Here is a 13374-nt window from a genome sequence, read left to right as displayed (position 1 = left end):
ACGTCGTCTGATCAGGCAGATGCAACCGCTACTGAGATTCCTTCTGAGGTGCCACAGACGCCAGATCCTGACCTGCCGAATCTTCGCAGCACTGTGACTGAAACTGCTACTGAGATGGACGTTGATTCGGGAGTGGTACCTACTTCTGCTTTCCTTCAGACTGGTCCGGAGTCAGACGAAAGCCACCCGCAATCAGACTCTGAACGACATGTTCGAAAACAAGGGTCGACACGAAAGAGAAAGAAACGTAGCCGTACACCCCCTGATGAATCCATTCTACAGATGGATACCAGGGATGCAGACCCGAAGATGGACGACAAACCGCTCTTTGATGACCAAAAGTCTGATGCGAACGACCCGCCACAGGCGACCACTGACAACGAACACCCCTCCTTACTGGCGCCGTCGCCCCCACAGGTCGACGTTGAAGAGAGCCTATCCGCTGAGCCGAAAAGTACGTCTCCTCTCCACGTGGATGATGTGCACAGCCGGTGCCCTACCGCAGTATCAGTCTCCTGGGCAGACGACGTGGAGATCGAAGGGACTGGGGTGGACGGTGCTGATGATGGGGCGCCCCCATCGGTTGCGCCCGCGCCCGCAAACTCTCCACAATAGCAACCTCTTCATCGGACCGGCAAGATCGACGACCTCTCGCTCCTGAAGAAGGAGCCCCACCTGTGCCTGTGGGACTCCAACACCAGCATTATCGTGTCGCAACCATTAACCTCGTGACCATTCGTGCGCCCCACAAACTAGCGCTGCTCCGCGATATGATTTATGATACGGACACAGATATTGCGCTTTTTCAGGAAGGGCATGTCGCCGATTTTTCACCACCACATGGCTTCACGGCGCATCTTTCTCCCGCTTCGGACACCGGTAGTGGTGTTGTCATCATCTTACGAGAAGGTCTTCCTGCCGAAGATGACCTATACCTCCCCAACGGCAGAGGTATGGCCCTTACTCTCTTTGGTGTACGCATCGTCAACATTTATGCGCCGTCGGGCTCCAGCTACCGTCGTGAACGCAATGCCTTCTTCGCGAATGAAGTTACACCCCTTTTTATGGGACCACACGATCACTGGGTCATGGACTTCAACTGCACCCAGCGACCTCAGGATCAATTGCCGCGTCACTCACCATACGCAGCTCTGGAAACAGTCGTCACGCGGCTACAATTTGTCGACACGTGGAGACATGTTCACGGTGATCTTATGGGCTTTACGTACTACACTGCGCACTCCTCTAGCCGACTGGATCGCATCTACATCTCGCGATCCCTAATTCAACAAACCCGACAGGCCGAAATCTGGCCTGTTGTTTTCTCAGATCATGAGGCTTACTTCTGTGATGTTGTTCTCACAAGGCAGGCAGTATGGCACGGACGTGGTTTATGGAAACTGAACACGGCACTTCCTAATTCACCTGACTATCGACTTCTAATAGAAGACACTTGGATCACATGTAATAGACGCCGTCCCACGTATCCGTCTACCATATCCTAGTGGATCCAGTGTGCAAAACCTGCTGTTCGGAAAACTTTGATCCGGTATGGCAAAGATGTTGTAGCTTGGAGGAAGAGCACTATGGACTTTTACTACAGGATCCTACGAGAATGCTCCACGATGCCAGCCTCCCCTGAGCGGCATACAAGGATGAACCATGCTAAGGCACAAATCTCCAATCTCATGCGGAGGCATTTGGAAGGAGCGATAGTACGACCTCGTACTGCTGATCGCATGCCTCATGAACATCCATCGATGTACCATATCATCCAAGAACGCCAAAATCGACGCCGAAAATTGATTCACGTCCTAACAGACCAAGAAGGGCGTAGCTACAAAACCCAATCTGCAATAGGGAATGTGCTTCACGCCCACTACCAGCAGCTCTACGCCGCAATTCCACATTCCCCAGAGTTGATCGAGGAAGTTTCACAGCTCAACTTCGGTGGTATCCCAGGAGATGCGGCGATTGACTTGATGTCAGAGGTGACTGATGATGAATTCCGCGATGCGATCCGGGCAGGAACCATCAATCGGTCCCCAGGACCCGACGGTCTTCTCCTCGAATTTTATCGCACCTTCCGTGATTTGTTAGAGTCCACCTTCACCTCCATCTGTCGGGAACTGATGTCTCCGGAAGTACCTGTGCCGGACGCTTTCATGGAAGGAATTATTATTCCTGTACATAAACCGCATGGTGGCAACAATATCAGTGATTATCGGCCCATCACCCTCCTTAACAGTGATATGAAAATCTTCACTCGCCTTTTGGCGGCACGAATTAAAAATGTTGCCCGATATGTTGTGTCGCCAGATCAAGCATCTTTGGGAGGGGATAATAATATCCGCACGGCTTTATGCCGCTACAGGGATATGATCGCCGTTACCCAGGCACAATGCCTCTCTGGGGCACTTGTGTCTTTGGACGTTAGTCAAGCTTTTGATAGGGTTGACCATTCGTTCCTTACGGCCGTTCTCCACCATACGGGTTTCCCAGTCGCCGTTATCACGGTAGTGATGCGCCTTCTGCGGGGTGCCTCATCCAGGATTATGTACAATGGCAGACTCACTTCTCCGATAAAAATAGGTCGATCCGTACGTCAAGGTTGCCCTCTATCAGCGATTTTGTACGCCTTTTTGCTTGGAATCCTTGCTATGTGGACTAAGACAACGTTTGGTAGGGTTGTCCATAGATCGCTACCGATTCTGTTGCACGGCCTATGATGACGATGTAGTCATCTGTTTACGTAATGCGGACGAGGTTCGAGCAGTTTTGACGTGGGTAGCGACTTATGGCGAGGCGTCGGGTAGCTCTTTAAACGTACGTAAGTCACAAGTTATGTTCATTGGCACGGAACTTCCCGGGAGTGCGTTACACCTCTCACCACCGTTGATACCATTCGCTGTTTGGGAATAGATTTTTCATCTGATCTCCGGCGTTCAGCCACCATCAACTGCGGACACCTCCTTTTAATAATCAGAGCAGGTCTTATGGACCATCGCCTTCGATCCCTAGATATTCTCCAACGAGCTCGATATGTAAATATCTATACATCGCATCCCGAGTTCCCCATGTAGCACAAATTCTACCTTTTCCGCTTACTGTGGCACGTCGCATGTTGGCAGCGATGGTATCTTTCGTCAGCTCTGGGCTGTTGTTCAAAATTAACTATGCAACCCTTACTCTTCCCCGGGAACGAGGTGGGATAGGTCTGTTTCACGTGCCGGATAGAGCTCGCGCCCTATTTGTCAGCTCCCAGATGACGGTATGGACACGTTGCCCAACGAGCCTCACTGGTCTCCTCCTGTCGGCATATTCGCCGGTCTGTCAGCCCCAGTGATGATCTCGGATGTTCCGGCCCAGTTCCATTATATACGATACTTCTTTCTTGAACTCAGTTATCTACGCCTCACCTTACCAAGACAACTTTTACTCAAGACAAAGGCAGTATACAATGTCCTCCAAGTAGGTAGTCCACCTAACCCGATTAAACAAAAGTTCCCCCAGGTTGACTGGCGTCATGTATGGCGCGCGGTATTTGCCTGTTACCTTGGCACGGATGTTCAATCTGCCTAGTACCTAACTGTCAATGGTAAGCAAATCAACCAATTTCGCCTTCATCGTATCCACCTCGCCCAATCACCTCTATGTTCCACGTGTGGAGTGCCAGACAGTGATGAACATCGGTTTGTTTTCGGACCGGCGGCGGAGGTTCAAAATGGCTCTGAGCACTATGGGACTTAACATCTGAGGTCATCAGTCCCCTAGAACTTAGAACTACTTAAACCTAACTAACCTAAGGACATCACACACATCCATGCCCGAGGCAGGATTCGAACCTGCGACCGTAGCAGTCGCGCGGTTCCGCACTGGGCGCCTAGAACCGCGAGACCACCGCGGGGCGGCGGAGGTTTGGCACTTGTTTCGTCGTATTGTGGCTTTTCTAACGCGGGACATTCCGGATCGGATTACTCCCCTTTCATTATTATTTCCGGAACGTGACTATTTTCCTCGGACAAAGACCAATGCTGTGAATTGGATTCGCGGACATGCCATTCACTACCTATTTGGACAAACTGTAGACTCTGTACACGATTTTTGGACAAACCTCAATGATCGTCATTATGTCGTTGTCCGTCACCCAAAATACAGACAATTTTTCTCAAACTTCCTTGGGAGTGCTTTCCACGACCCGCCTCGCAGCTGGAATGTATTAAGCCAAGAGAGAAGAAGGTTTCCTGTTTGAACCAATGAACATTTCTGAACAATTTAACGGAACACATCAATTTCGAGAAGACGTGACTCAACATATTGCCAGCGGGGCGCAGAAGGCCTCAGATCAATTACACAACAAAATGAAAAAAAAGAAAGGAAAAGAGAAAAAAAATAAAAAAAAATAAAAATTAAAAAAAATAAAAACAAAATTCAGAAAAAGGAAGATTTTGTTTCGTTTGTAAGGATAGCCCTAACCCTGATTTCCCATATTTCCCCTGGTATATAGGTAGCTCTCTGGAGTAGGTTTAGTCAGGAGGCAACGCCTGAAGTGGACCAGATTTTTTTTTTTTTTGGTTATAGGGTGAAAAGTGGCGGTGGCACTTAGGTTTTTTTTGTAGTTCCAAAATAAATAATAAAAATAAAAAAACAATAAAGAAAAAAAAGAGGTCCTTGATTCAAGTCTTCCCTCGAGTGAAAAGTTTAATTTTTTATTTTCAGAAAAAAAGGGCTAGCGTCTAAAAAAAACAGCAAAACAAAAAAAAGTGGTCAGCGCGACAGACTGTCAATCCTAAGGGCCCGGGTTCGATTCCCGGCTGCGTCGGAGATTTTTCTCAGCTCAGGGACTGGGTGTTGTGTTGTCCTAATCATCATCATTTCATCCTCATCGACGCACAGGTCGCCGAAGTGGCGTCAACTCGAAAGACCTGCACCAGGCGAACGGTCTGCCCGGCGCGAGGCCCTAGTCACACGACTTTTTTTATTTCTGTATTATCTCACTCAACAAGCACAGACTGTTAGTGCTACAGAATAAATGAACAGGACTTTTCTGTAGGAAATTGAACGTAGTTAAAATTTTGTACTGTTATGCGTTTTCGCTAGAGACCGTAGTTTTCGAATTCGTCAAGAGAATGATAAAAAAGTGACCTTCAAACTCGTTTTTCTTGAGTAAATCGAAAACCATGGCCTCCAATGAAAAATTATCTCAGTACAAAATTTAATTGCATTAAATCTGCTACAAGCAGGTCCTATTAACTTTTTGTTTACGACTAACAGTTTGTGTGAAATGAGTGTGAGAATATAAAAATCTTGTGCATGGTTTTTGAAGGTGTTGTGACTTGTATAAAACTCTTACGTGGGGCAGCTGATCACCCGTCATAGGACTTATTGAAATACCGTATATTAGTAGATAATTTGGTAGAACACAGATGGCAGAACACTGATGGTAGCTTGTTGTAGCGGCAGTAGCGTAGTTATGTGCTACATAAATGATTTTAATTTTGGTATCTTATGGTTAGTTGCAGGTGGTATGTATGGCCGAGAGGCATATAGTATAATCGTTGCTCTTGCTGTCCAACTTCGTTTACTGTGGAGAAAGTTTGGTTTTAATTCTCTATGTTGCATAGAAGATGCTTTAGCTGTATTTTATTCCAGAGCCCTACTTAAGAAACTGTATCGGTCTAAGGAATTATATTCTGTTTCACTGCTATTTATTATTATTCTGTTATCCAAAACTATTTCATGATTATTAAATTAATTGTAAATTGAGTCCCACGTCTGCACGCCCTGAGCCCGAACACTGCTCCATCCAAATACTAAACTACAAAACAACTGAGACACTTAGATTTCCGCCTTTTCGGTTTTCCCACAACAATACGCTTCCACACAATGCTTGGATCAAGACATACATTCTCAGATATTTCTTCCTTATATTAAGGCCAACGTTTGATACTTATTTTCTCCACAAATGCCTTCTTTGCCGTCAATTGTCCGCTTTTTATGATAGCATCTTAGGTTTCTTTGCTTCCAAGATAGAGTAAAATACTTTCACTTCGGCTGTTTTGCTGTCCCCAAATTTAATGGTAAGCCTCCCACTACTCTTACTTCTGCTACTCGTCATATCTTCGTCTTTATTCGGTTTACTGCTAGTCCATATTCTGTTCTTTTTAAGCTGTTGATACCATTCAGTATGTCTAAAATTATTCCTCTGTTTCACTGAGTATAGAAGTGAATGTTTTCATCTTATCACCCTCAAATTTAATGTCACGCTTGAACGTGTCGCTTATACCCGTGCCGATTGAAGAGTACGGGGAACAGACTGCATTCCAACATTACACAACCGTAACCCAGAACTTCGTTCCAGACCTCTCATTCTTAGTGGTCCCTATTGTTTCTTATACGTTTTCCCATAGGCTTCGGCCTACATTTTTCATAATTTCGACAAATTTTCACCATTTTATATTATCGAAAGCCTTTTCTAGGTAGTTATTCTGAAGGTTTGCTTCCATTATCAAGCGAAGCGTCAGGACTACCGCTCTGACGGCTTTAGCTTTTCTAAAGCCAAACTGATCTTCACCTGAGATATCGTCAGTTTTCTTTTCTTTTCTTCTGTATGTTACACTTGTCAGTAATTTGGATGCATGGGCTGTTAGGCTGATTGTGCGATAACCCTCAATGTTATCTGCCCTTTGTATCTTCCGGATTGTGTAGACGATATTTTTTCGAAAGTTTGATGGTATGTCTCCAGTCACATTAATTCTACCCACGAACTTGAATAGTTGCTTGGCTGTCATTTCACGCAATTATGTTTGACGTTCTGGGGAAGTGTTACCTATGCCTTCTGCTTTGTTTGATCGCAAGTGTTTAAAACACCTGTAAAACTATCCTGGCAAAGTTGGATGCCCTATGACTTACCGATCGGTTTATACTTTATTTTATATCACTCCAGCACACATTTTCTTCCCTGACAGAAAGCATCAACGCATTATTTTTGCCTGTCTGCTCTCTTCTCTAAGTTTAACAGTGGAATTTTTCAGCACTTTGGAAGTATATATTTTCTTTTAATTTCACCGCAGGTTGTTTTGAATTTTCTGTAGGCTGAATATGTCCCTGCAGCAACCATTGTTTTTCCCAGTTCTTCACATTTTTCCTGTGGCCATTTCGACTTAGCTTCACTGCAATTCCTGTTTATTTGATTTATAAATGAGTTAATCCTCTGTAGTTTTGTCTGTTCCTGAATATTTTTATATTTCCTTCGTTCGTCGGTAAATTGAAGTACTTAGTCTGTTATCTAAGGTTGCTTCGCAAATAATTTACTACATTTGCCTGCTTAGCTTTCGTGGACGCCATTGTTAGAGATGTTCATTCGTCTTCCACTGAACTATTGCTATATTAATTATGGCAGCGTCAACGACCTCGGGAGATTTGAAATGGACATCATCAATCTTTAGTACTTCAGTACCACACTTATTTCTACATTTATTTTTTCCGAATATTATCTTAAAATTCAGTCCACTACTCACCATTACCAAATTGTAGTCCAAGCTATATTTTCCCCGCTGTTCGCCTCACTATCGAATATCTGATTTCGGAATTTCTGTCTCGCCGAGATTTAATCACCAGGCAGTTATACTTCCTCCTTGATTCTTGAACTTTTTGTTTGCTTTTACAAGCGGAAATTGATTTCAGAACTGAGTTAGTCTTTCTCTTCTCTCATTATCAATTGTACTATCGAACCCACATTCTCCTGACACACTGTCTTCACTCCTTCTGAGACCACAGCGTTCCAGTCACTCATGATTATTGCACTAACATCTCCCTTTACTGAGCTACCCGTTCAGTGGCATCATATACTCTTTCTCTGTATCTCTTCCTCTTCCACTTGTGACATTGGCAAGTATAACAACTGGCTTTGGCTTGTTGTCGATTCTAAGGAGAATAATATCTTGGAATTCTAAATATGCGTGCTATGTAATGATGGTTTTATAATTGAATATTTTACGTAAGTATCTTTTTATGAATGTTGTTATCGTAATTTTTGTCCTTGCAGGTCATATTGGTCACTGCATTTTACTGCGGTTTTGTTTTTTTTTCTGTACAGTACCGCGAATATGGTCCTGGACTGAAAGCGGTAGGTAAATAAATCAAATTAAAGTTACTAAATTCTTCAAAGTAACTCACTCTCCGACCTACCCTCTAGTTCATAACTAATCGTGATACCCTTGCATCATTTTCTGCTGCTTTTGATATAGCCCTGTATACGTCTGACCAGAAATCCTTTTTCTCCGTTTCACTTCACTAACTCCCAAACCTTTTCATTCCATTTTGAGATTTTCTGGTTTTCCTGCCGCATTCAAACTTCTGACACTCCGCGCTCTGACTCTCAGAATGTTACCCTGTTTTTGGTTATTCAGTCCTTCTCTCCCCACTGGCAGTTCCCTCTCAGAGAATCTAAAGTTCGAGTAATCCGGAATATTCTGCTAATGGAGAGGATCGTGACACAGTTTTAGGCCACATATCCTGTGGATTGTATTAACTGTCATCATTGGAATGATTTCCCATGTCTGCTGCAATGTTCTGCCATTGATAACTTTTGATACACCTGCCATCTAGGGGTCGTTTCTCACTTCAAAGGCAAGAGGGTGTCCCCAACACTTGTCCGCTGTTTCTTTCTCTTTGACAAAACCGTTGGCAGAACAATGCTGACAACTTATGTCAAAACTGCAAGGGTACTTGAAAAATTGAATATAAAAACCGTTTTGACCAAAGCGAAAGAGCGGCTTGGCTCTCGAAATATCCACTAAAACTGAACGAGCCTGGAATATGTATCAAAGCCTTCGTATGTGGCCACCAATACATTTGGCACAGGCAGTGCTGTATGTTTGAACGCTGCGAGGAGCACATCAAATACGTACGTTTGTGACACACAGAGAATTAGTGACAACAGTGCATAGCATCAAGGAAGACCACATCTTTGACTTTCGGAACAATAAAGTGCTAATCCGAGCAAAAGGCCATTGGGACAGTATCATAAAGGAATCCACTGAAATAAGGATTCACGAGAATCCGGTCAACAGGAACGAAGAATGCCAGTCGAGTGCGGCATGCAATCCACGTTAGCGGCACTACGTACAGTTCTTGAGATGCATCCAGAATGCCCAGATAGAGATGCTAACAACTGTCCCGCAGTGTACTCTCACCCCCTCCCTACCTGCCTGTCGGACAGCACCCATCAATCTATCCGTAGTCGAGTGAGAGGGGACACACCACGAGTGTGAATACTACAACGTTCGCAATATCTCGACAGTTAGTAGGCAGATGATCAATATGACACCTCGAAATGTCGTGGTATTTTTAACACTGCGACCCGGCTGGAAACCCGGGGACTTTTCATCAGCTGTATGTTGGGAGAGTCTGCATGCACACATGGGAGTTGATTGATTGGCTTTAGCAGACGAGCTTACAAATCTTAGCTGAATTGGAGGTAAATTTAATGTAAGAAATGCATAACATAAATGATGGTCCTTGGTGCTGGGTACGTACTGCAGCTCATCTACCAACGCATCCCACCGCTGCTCAATGGAATTTAAGTAAGAGGAACGAGCAGGCCAATCTATTATCCGAATATCCTCTCGTGCAAAGAGTTCCTCCACCTGTGTTGGAAAAATGGAAATTTGTGTAAGTTCCTATGGGACCAAACTTCTGAGGTCATCGGTCTCTAGGCTTACACACAATTAAATTAACTTACGCCCATGACAACGCAAGCACACCCATACCAAAGGGAGGACTCTAACCTCCCACGGAGGGAGCCGCGCGAACCGCGGCAAGGCGCCTGTGACCGCACGGCTACCCCGCGCAGCCCACTTGTGCTGTTCGATAGTCGCGCATTGTCATTCGTAAAAACGAGGTCAGGACCGAATGCATCGCGTGCGGTCATTCATAAAAATGAAGTCACGGCCGAATACAGCACTGGAAATGTGCACATGGGGTCGGAGTACAGTGTCATAGTAATTTTGACTAGTGAGTGTACCGTGTCAAAAAAGTTGGCGGCCAGTACCCCCACGCAACATTTACGACTTCCCATACTACACCTGGACCTGCAGGTTAAATCAGGCTACATTTCTACTGGCTGTGATCATGGAGAAAGCCTTCAGAAATGTAAGATAGAATAAGATGTTCACAATCCTTGGGGTTTGGGGCAAAAGTACGGAGACGTACGAATTGTCTGCGTCAACTAGATAACCCCAGGAAGAGTTATCTGGGAAGTCTAGAAAAACTAGTTTGTGTTAAGAAGCGAGCAAGGCAAAGTTTCGGCATGTCACAATTGTTGATCAGCTTCTGCGAAACGGAAGGATACTTTTGGAACAGGAATGAAAGTGCAAGGGGAGCATATACAAAATATATAGCGTGAAAACGGCGCCCTTCGTTGCTTTGTATGGGGAAGACTTAGACATATTGAAGAGAATGGGTAATAAGCCTAGATAACGATAACCAAACTATTGATGAACGTACTAAAGAACGGCAGAAGAATAACGACATGCTAAACATCAAAACTAGGATTGATACTATAGCGGAGGACTAACAGAATTCTTCTTCTTGTGAAGCAAGATTACACGGTATGGTCGAAGCAACAACACAGTCAGACGCAGACGAAGAAAGGTTTCTTCAGGAAAGGAGCACTATTGGCTGCAGATGTTGATACGAAATCAGAAATTCTTGAAAGTGTACGTTTATATCACAGCATTGTGTGTACGTGAGACATGTGCCATCGAAACTCCAGAGAAAATGAAATTCGAAGTTTCTGGCATGTAGTGCTGTTCAAGAACATCACAAAAATAAATTCATAGGTAAAGTAAGTAATGAGGAAGTACCAGAAAAAGTGAGGAAAGATGTGCAGGGAGTACGGAAGAAGGAACATGCTAATTACATATTTTTATGGCATCCAGAAATAAACTTTGCTCTGGAAGGAGCAGTACAGGAAAAGCAGCATGGGAAAACATGAAATGAAACACGCTTAACACATTCTGAAAGGTGTTGGGTGAAGCAGTTATATAGAGGCGAAAACATTAGCAGCAGACAACGCTGTGACACCAGCCACGAGAGTGATGACTTAAAAATAAATAATATAATAATTAATGAAACGCTGCCCTGTTTCAAACTCATATATACCGAGAATGTCTCGCGCTGAAAATAGCCGTGTGTGACAGGAAAAGGCTGAACCAGCTTAAGGTCACTTGAACTTCACCGATGTGCCAGAACATTATAAACACTGCCCACCGCTAAACTGAATGTGGTCTGATGCCGATGCGGGCTCCTGAGGCGCTAAGGAAAGTATACAATGTGTTTCACAACTCCTATCAAAGACTTATAGGAGTACTTGATGGGACTTACTAGGTAGAGCTTTAATAAGTAAACCATCGCTGGAAATGTACATTTTTGATATTCACTCTCCATTAACATTAATGCGATCCCTGCGTATGTTTGACGTCATCGCACAATAACCACTCATACACGGCAGATGGCAACACTAGTACTGGAGAGCATATAAAGCGTGGCGGGACGACGCGAAAAAAAGTGTCTAAGAGGTCATGATCATTGGCTTCTGGCCTAGGGTGGAAGCGTTTCCGAGACGAATAAGTTTGTGAATTGTTCACGTACTCTACATTACGCCATCTTCGGGCCCCCTGACCGACGTTTAGGAAGACTCCCACCTCTGGTCCAGTCAGAATAGGGGCAAGCAATCAGTGACTGGTATTCGTAGATATTTGGCATAACAATTCCTTCAGTCACGATCGACGGGATCTCTGTGTCAAAAATCTACAGATACCAGTCACTGAATGCTGGCCCGTATTTTGACTGGAGCAGGGGTGGCAATCTTACTACACACCGGTCAGAGGGCCTGAAGATGGCGTAATGTAGAGCCGAAACTGGCTACTCAAAAAACATAACAATTGGAAATTTAGACGGCTGAAAGGCTTCTTCATTCGAAATTCTATATTGAACGGCCGAGGTCTCGCAACCATCTGTTTAAAGACGGACATACAGAAAATAAACTGCAAGGTAGGGGAGGGGCTCCTGTGCAGCACACAGGTCAGACCTTATTGACTCACCTGTGTGCACAGTGTGAAGACGGAGCTTTGAAAGCATCCTCTCCTATTTTAAATCCAAACGATACATTTCCGGATATGAGTTTGTTATCAAAACTTTGTCTACCAACTCCCATCTGCAATACCTACAAGCCTCTAACACGAATATGAAACACTATGCGTAAGCGGAGAGACGTATGGCAAACCATTATAACGATTGAATGAATGTGGCATTTCGTTTTCTTCAGTCGTCACATATTTAAGCTTTTCCTTCGTTTCAGAACCCGTTTCTGCTTTTTAACTCATTGTCCATTGATTATGTAAAGAAGTTACCATACATCATGCAGCGAATTCACATTTTGTGTTTCCGCTAGATTTGGTTTACAAAATTTAACTGTTGACGCCATTTCATAAGAACCGTGATGTCAGTTCTCATAATAAATGAAAAAATGCAGTGTGGATCGCAATGTCTTTTGCTAATGACTATCAGTTTCGATCTGCGCCCCCGCATCATTTTCAGTTCTAAGTTGGAGGAGGAAAAAGTGGCGACAATGTAGAATTACAAAAGCGTAACATTACAAATAGTGCCATCGAAAGTAGCACAAATAGCATAAGGAGCATAATGGATTTTTTTACTTCATATATTTGTGCCTCCTTTCAAATGGTTCAAATGGCTGTGAGCACTGTGGGACTCAACGGCTTAGGTCATTAGTCCCATAGAACTTAGAACTAGTTAAACCTAACTAACCTAGGGACATCACACACATCCATGCCCGAGGCAGGATTCGAACCGGCGACCGTAGCGGTCTCGCGGTTCCGTACTGCAGCGCCCAGAACCGCACGGCCACTTCGGCCGGCGCCTCGTTTCATTATTTTGTTTGTAATGTTACACTTTCGTAGTTTTGTTTTGTCGCCTCTTTTATCCTTCTCCAACTTGAACCGGAAGATGACCTTCAGGACAAATCGAAACCGATCCAGACGGTTTTTCTTAATTTATTAACTGTTCTTGATGTTTTGACAGTTTGTGCACATGAGGGAAATGTCCATAATCTAGCTCCCCCTTTTTGACAGAGCAAGTAGATTGCCTATTCTCATGTGCGGCACATATTCACGGCTATATGTGCCCTTACAATATTGGTCCTTGATCTCGCTTTAGGCAAAGGTGTGAATGAATTCAATAGTCCGGCAGCGAACCCTCCGAGTCGCAAATGTTATTAAATCAGGGAGTCATGAAACCTGTAGCAGGTTCATATTTAACGATCTGGAAATTCTTCCGCTGACATCGCAGGAA

The sequence above is a fragment of the Schistocerca nitens genome, chromosome 6 (assembly GCF_023898315.1).
Source record: "Schistocerca nitens isolate TAMUIC-IGC-003100 chromosome 6, iqSchNite1.1, whole genome shotgun sequence".
Taxonomy (NCBI): domain Eukaryota; kingdom Metazoa; phylum Arthropoda; class Insecta; order Orthoptera; family Acrididae; genus Schistocerca; species Schistocerca nitens.
This window is presented reverse-complemented; position numbering follows the sequence as displayed.